This window comes from Hordeum vulgare, chromosome 1H (assembly GCF_904849725.1).
Source record: "Hordeum vulgare subsp. vulgare chromosome 1H, MorexV3_pseudomolecules_assembly, whole genome shotgun sequence".
Classification (NCBI taxonomy): domain Eukaryota; kingdom Viridiplantae; phylum Streptophyta; class Magnoliopsida; order Poales; family Poaceae; genus Hordeum; species Hordeum vulgare.
Window position 1 is genome coordinate 413,336,423 of NC_058518.1, and position 7,682 is coordinate 413,344,104.

Genomic DNA, 7,682 nt, shown 5'->3' on the forward strand with positions numbered 1-7,682 from the left:
CTTCCAAGGAACGCCTCGGCTTCGCTGCAAGTTGCGCAGTTTGCGCCACGTGCCAGACCCTGGCCTGATGTGATGATGATTCGATCAAATGACGGGACTAGACCTGAACCCTGGGTCCCGCCACGACGCCCCATCGGCCCCCACGCGGCGGATCCTTTGCTGATTTACTCCGTGACAGTTGGGTTTCAGGAGGCATAAGTGCGCCCGTAATAATCGAGAGAGGGGGCGTTATGCGCACCGGATCCCCTCCCCACGATCTATCGTGGGGGTTTAAATAGGGTGCGGTAGCATCGAGGAGGCCATTCGTCCCCTTTTCGCCCCGCACCAATGCCCATTCCTTCCCTAAACCTAGAGAAAGAACAGACCCTATCTTGCCTTCGCCGTCGCCCAGGCCGCCGCCACCAGCCGCATCCAGGGGTGCCCCAGCTTTCGCCGTCCGTCGCCATGTCAAGCACTGCCCCTAAGAAGGGACAACACAGCGGCGCATGGCTAGGCAGCAACATCTGTGAAGGCCACATTGAGGCGCTCCGCCATCGCCGCATGCTGCCTCATGCATCCCTTGTAGCGGTGCGGGTGCCCGGAGCCGAAGCCGCCCCGATTCCAAAGGAGGGAGAGGTAGTCGTGTTCGAAGAACACTTCTACCGAGGCTTCGGGCTCCCGGCAAGCAACTTCTTCGCCAACTTCCTCATCTTATTCGGCTTGCAGCCACACCATCTGGCGCCCAATGCCATTCTTCAACTTGCCTCCTTCATCGTCTTGTGCGAAGGCTTCCTGGGGATTGAGCCCCGCCTCGACCTCTGGCAAAAGCTATTTTTCTTCAAGAAGCAGTCCGTGAAAATGGACAAGGCCGAGGCGGTGAAGCTCAAGGGACCTCGCCCGATGACCCCGTGTGGCGCGGCACTCGTGCATCACCGAACAACGTCCGGCTTCCCCCAGATGTTGTTGCAGGACTCCATCAAAATGTGGCAGAGTGGATTCTTCTATGTGAAGAATGTCGACCCCTCCCATGACTGCCTCAACCTGCCCCCTTCGCCATCGCTCCTCCGACGGTGAAGAAGAACTGGAAAGCTTCATATCCGAAGCCGATTGCCGAGGTGGCGCTGATATGCGCTCACCTTGACAACATGAAGATTCGCGGCCTCCTCGGCCGCGACCTGCTCACCACCATGATGACCTGCCGGATCCTGCCTGTGCAGAGGCAGCTGCATCTGATTTGTCAGATGGGCGGCCGACATGACCCCTCCCGGCTCTCCACCAAGAACTTCCGAGCCGGCGCAGTGGCTCAGAATGTGAACATGATCTCCTCCGCCAACATGGATGAAGGTGGAGGTTGGGAATGGGGAATGGCCCCTTATGACCGAGCCCATCCAGCCCTAGTGGTAAGTACCTTCCAAATCTTGTTTTATATATCTTTGAACTTGCTGTTCTCTTTTTTGAGGCGGCTGCCAACTCCATTGCTTAGATGTTCGAGAGCCTGCAAGTGCTTGACCCGCTAGCCGCCGACGTGGATACATCGGACCCCTCGGAAATTGAGGATGAGGGGGTGATAGAGCCACGGGCCACCGTCTCCGAAGGTTCGGAGGAAGCACTGGAGTCGGAAGGCTCCGAGCCGCCTGGTGAGCACCTGAAGCCCTCCCTTCTTGACTGGACGAATGATGATGAGATGCCGCCTACTCCGCATGATGCATCCTTTGGGGAGGATCCACAGGATGTGGAGGAAATCACCAGCCCTCCCTTGACCTAGGGCCCCCGCAATGCTGGTGAGACGGATGCGCCTGGCGAGGCGGCCAGGAACAAGGGCAAGGGGGCCGCCACATCCAAGACGGCCCCCAAGTGTGCCGCAATGGGACCTCCAGCCGGAGGACGAGGAGGCGACGCTAAGAAGCATCGCGCCGACGCTGGCAGGAAGTGGGTGCCCGTCGTGGCAGTGTAAGAGCCCTTTGTTATCTCTTTTTGATTTCTTGTGTGAGGATAGATTCCTCAATTTGTATTTGGCAGGGATGCCGAAGAGGTGGAGGAGGAAACCGCCTCCACCACTGAGCGAGCCGCCTGGGCGGCTGCTGATACTGCCCAGAAGGCGTTGGACGATGAATCCACCCTTCGTTGGGAAACTGCGGCTCGGAAGACGGTCGAAGGTCAATCTCAGCCCGGCCGGGCCGACAAGCCTCCCAAGGAGAACCTGTCGAAGGCCCGACACGACCCCGCCAAGCTAGTGCACGTGGAGGAGCCAGCTAGCAAGGCGGCGCCGAGCCGACCTCGAGGAGCCGAGCCCGCCAAGACCACCGAGCTGGCCGCCTCATCACCCGTGGATCTTGAAGTGATCCCCGACACTCTTGAAGCCGATGTAGATGGCGTGCCGGAGATGACCATGGAGGCGCCGGAGGTGACGATGGAGGCACCAGAGACAGTCGGTCCTCCTCCGACTACGGAGACGGCGCCGGCCAGAACGTCAAGGGAGCCGGCCGCGAACCCTCCACCTGGGGACGGCACCATTGTGGTGGTCAACCGCGAACCAGCCGCTCCAGGAGCCGGCCCCATCACGGGATCCGGCCCATGAGGACCTGGCGCGTGGCCAATGCAGAGCACGCAACACAGCCCCCGGGTACCGAGCTCAGCGACATCCCGGAGCTGGTGGCGACGTTCTCCAACACCCGCAAAAAGGTGACGCAGGCGGCCCTCGTGGCCAAATGCGACCTTGATCGCATTGAAGACCGAACCAGGGTAAGTCTTCAATATTTTTGCGTTTTCCTTGCTTCGGGTTCTCTTCTTTGCTCTTGATCCAGTGGGGGCACGCCAGCGCACCCACTGGGTGTAGCCCCCTAGAATCGGCCCGGTCAAGCATTGGTCGGGCCGAATATCCTTGTGCTATGCTTGCATTTGCTTCTTTAGTGGGGGCACGCTAGCGCACCGACTGGGTGTAGCCCCCGAGAATCAGGCCGGCTAGGAGTTAGCTGGGCCGAATCTTACTTTTTGCTTTATTTTCCTTGTTCGTAGGAGCTTCATGATGCCCAAGTGCAGGCGTACAACGTACTATGGACCGAGTTCCAGGCGGTCGAAGGCCAAGCCGGCGATCTCCAAAGCTGGCTGGATACTGTCGTCGTTGAGGCAACGCTTTGCGCGAGGTGCACAAGCAGCTCCACCTGCAGCTAGGCCTTCTCCAAATGAAGAAGAAGGATCGCGAGGCGGCCCACCAGGCAGAGCTAGAGCAGCTGTGCGCCACGCTCCAAGATAAGGACGCCTCCCATGTTGCCGACACGAAGTGCCTGAAGACGGCTCATCTCGAAGTGATGAAGCTTAAGGACGCTGCCTTGAAGGAGAAGGAGGCCACCCTGACCCAAGTGCAGGCGCAACTGGTGAAGGAAATGGAGGCGGCCCAGGCCCTCCGAAGCAAGCTCTCCCGCGTGGCTCAAGATAGCGCGACACGGGAGCACGAGGCCCTGAAGGAGGCCCCCAAGACTGACATCCACTTCAACCGTAATTTTTCTTCATCTTGACTTGATTTTTCTTTTTCTAGTTGGCGTCTTCCCTTGTTCTTCTTCTTACCACCCCCGCACCCCAGGGCTCTTGTCTGGGACACGAGAAGCAGCGGAGGCGGCTGTGGAGACCAGCCACGAGGAGCGTCGTGCCGCTGGTGAAGAGGTTGACGCTGACGCCGGCTGGTCCGTAGAGGAGATTGCCACCGGCGTCAAGGCCCGCCTACACGCCGTGGACCGTTCCCTGGATCGGCTCCAGAGCGCGGAACTGGAAATGGTGAAGGCGTTGTGGCCTGACGCCATCGAGCCGTCGTCCATGAGCCGGTTGTCCCGCTAGCTTGAGGCCGGCAACGCCCGTCTTGACGCCTGGCACGCCTCAGCCGTGCGCGCTGGCGCATACCTGACGCTTCACTTGGCCATGTCCTAGTACCAAAACCTAGACTTGGGAAAGCTCGCAGCACACCGCGCCGGCTCGGAGGGGGAGCTACAGTCCCTGGAGGATCAGCTGCAAGTGAGGGCCAGCGGCATTGCTTCTTTTGCCGCCTCGGACGAGTTCGGCCTGGAGCTTGATGAAGATGGCAACGTGGTCCCTGAGGACTTGTTCCATCCTCATCCTTACAATGCCGAAGGCAGTTCTACCAAAGCGGCCCTCGAGGAGGAGGCTGCCGACTCGAGGAGCGATGCCTATGCGGACTTGACCGCGAAGGAAGGTGCCGAAGGCTCTCGAGGTGGAGACGGCGCATCCGCCTCATCCGTAGCCGGCGATGGTGAAGCCACCACTTCAGGAGCTGCAGTCGGGTCCAGAGACGGAGCCGCCACCCCTTAGCTTGTCCTTTTTTGTTTTTTGTCTCCATTTTATCATTAGTCCAACAGTTACACCCACTAGGGGTGTCTTATTATAATGAACTTCGGCCGTGGGCCTTTGAATGCGTTTGAATGTAATATATGCTATGTTTTTCTGTATTAAATTCGTAAGCACTATGCCTGTTGCCTCGCATTTTTGTCTTTTGATTCCTGTTTGACTTCTTTTCATCCAACCCCTTTGCTCTCTCTAACATCCACCTCGCCAGCCTGACAGTCGGGAGCCGGTCTGTGACTGGGATGAGGCTTCTTCCTTTAAGAACTTTTGGACTTAGATTTTGAAGCCATCAAGACTTTTAGACTAAAAAGCGAGCCAACAGAGGCCGGCTAGAGAATAGGATCGAAAGCGATCAAAACCGACCCGAGCCGGTAGCCTTGTTTGTAGATTAAGCTTTTCATGCAGCCTGCTTTTCCTGCCACTGTCTCGTTAGCTGGACAGCCGGGAGCCGGACTGTATCTTGTGCGAGACGGCAAGGGTTCGTCCTGGTGTACACTATACGCTCAACTACAACTAAGGAAACCTTTCGGGCCAGCTAGCGAGCCCCCGAGCCCATAGAGCCGGACCAGGGAACTCGCAAATGAGTGAGAAACTCTTGGCGTGAATCTGAAAGAGGTGTGTCTCAAGCACCGGCTTGAAACACCCATTGCATTCATTTGTTGAAAAATCCCGAAAAGGGAAAAAGATACGTACGTACATGCTCTTTATTTTGTTTTTCACTCTTAGCAATAGAACGGGCAGAGGAATGTCGCGTTCCATGGACGCTCCGTCTCCTCGCTAGAGTCGCCTGTCTTGCGCTTCCTTGGCTTTTGGGCGTCTATCAGATAGTATGCATTGTTGTGCAACGCTCGGCTGATGATGAAAGGTCCCTCCCATGGGGAAGAGAGCTTGTGCTGGCCGGCTGTTCGCTGGATTCTTCTGAGCACCAAGTCTCCCTCTCTAAAAGAGAGGGGCTTGATCTTCTTGCTATGGTAGTATCTAAGCTTCTGTTGATATATGGTCGTCCGGCTCAAGGCTAGATCCCGTGCCTCCTCGAGCAGATCGACGCCGTCTTCTCTTGCCTCCTTCGCCTCTGTCTCTATATAAGGTGCCCCAAGGCGAATCGAACTCGACATCTGTGGGGATGATTGCCTCGGACTCGTATACCAGAAAGAATGGAGTGAAGCCGATTGACCGGTTCGGCATGGTGCGGAGGCTCCACAACACAGCCGACAATTCTTCAATCCAGCAGCCGGCTGACCTGACCAGTGGCGTCACCAGCCTTGGCTAGATGCCGGCCAGGATCAGGCCGTTCGCCCTTTCCACTTGGCCATTGGATTGAGGGTGTGCCATCGAGGCCAAGTAGAGCCGGATGCCTTCCTTGGAACAGTAGAGTGCCAGAGCACCCTTGGCGAAATTGGTACCATTGTTGGTGATGATGCTGTGGGGGACGCCGTAGTAGACAGCGGTGTCCCTGATGAACCTGACGGCTGTGGGGCCGTCAACCTTCTTTATGGGCCTAGCCTCAATCCATTTGGTAAATTTATCAACAGCCACCAAGAGGTGTGTCATGCCGCCTCGAGTGGTCTTGAATGGCCCCATCGTATCCAACCCCGAGACGACAAACGGCCATGACAGAGGGATGGTTTTGAGGGCTGAAGCCGAGATGTGGCTTTGTGCGCCGAAGCGTTGGCAGCCTTCACACTTGTTGACCATGTCCACGACCTCTTCGAGGGCCGTGGGCGAATAGAATCCATGGCGGAATGCCTTGGCCACCAGGGTTCTAGTGGCGGCATGATGCCCACACTCACCCTGATGTATGTCTCTGAGGATCTCCTGTCCCTTTCTGACTCGACACAGCGTTGGAATATGCCAGTCACGCTACGCCAAACTAGCTCGCGATTGATGATGGCATAGGCTGCTGATCGACGCTGGATCTGCCTTGCCTCCGCCTCATCTTGTGGAAGTTCGCCGTGAAGAAGGAAGGCCAAGATGGGTTGAGCCCACGACGGAGCCGACACAAGAGCTGGCTCCATCTCGACTTGAGTGTCACGAGCTTCTGCACCCCCCGCGCTTGTTGATGTAGTCGCAGGCTCGAGACTTTCAGTCTCCGATGCCGTTGTGGCAGTCGGCACACCGTCTACCTCCATGACGGCCACCCACTAGGTGTCGAGCCGACAGGATTCGAGGCTTGGCGTAGCCGGAATTGTTGTTATAGCCGGCAAAGCATTTGTAGTCGGCACAACAGTTGGAGTCGGCAGAGCCAATGTAGCCGGCACAATACCTGTAGCCGGTGACACTGGCGTAGCCGACGTCGTTGGTACTGAAGGATCTGCCGGCACAAAGATCAACGCCGACTCTGGAGACGGCTTGATGGATGGCTTGTGCAATTGCTCGAGGGAGACGTCGACTGGGGTTGCCTGCCTTGTAGAGTCGATCTTGGCTAAGGTATCGGCCACCTCGTTGTCCGCCCTGGGGACATGATGAAAACTCACAGCCCTCGAAAGGGCCGCTGAGCTGTTGGATGAGGAAGCGATAGCTCGCCATGTTGGCGTCCCTGGCGTCCCATTCGCTAGAGACTTGCTTCACCACGAGATACGAGTCACCGAAGCAAAGGATCTGCCAGATGCCAATCTCCCTGGCAAGCCGGAGGCCATGGGCGAGTGCTTCGTACTCAGCAACGTTGTTGGAGGCGGCAAAGTGTATCTCAAGAGCATACTTGAGTTGGTCTCCTTTCAGAGACGTCAAGACGATGCCGGCTCCCAGACTAGTTCGCATCTTCGAGCCGTCAAAATGCATCCGCCAATGAGTGTAGTCCGGAGGTGGTGGCGTGAATTGGGTTTCGGCCCAATCGACGAGGAAGTCGGCCACCACGTGGTACTTGATGGCAGTGCGCGGCTCGTAGCGGATGTCGTGGTCGGCCATGGAGATGGACCACTTGGCAATCCGGCCCATAGCATCACGGTTGCCCATGATTTCTGAAAGTGGAGCAGTGCTCACCACAGTGATGGCATGCTCTTGGAAGTATTGTTTCAACTTTTTTGCGGCAAGGTAAACACCATAACACATCTTTTGTTAGTGGGGGTAGTTTTCTTGGAGGCGGACAAGACCTCATTGAGGTAATATATAGGGTGTTGCACTAACAGTACCTTGCCCTCATCCTTGCGTTCTACTACCAAAACCACACTAACCACGCAAGTGGTTGCTGCAATGTATATGAGAATGGGTTCCGTTTCAGCCGGCGCCGCCAAGATCGGCAGGCTCCAGATGACGCGCTTGATGTCGCGGAAGGCTCCGTCCGCCTGGTCGTTCCACTCGAACTTAGTCATTTTATTCATTAGTTTATAGAGTGGAAGCGCCTTCTCTCCCAG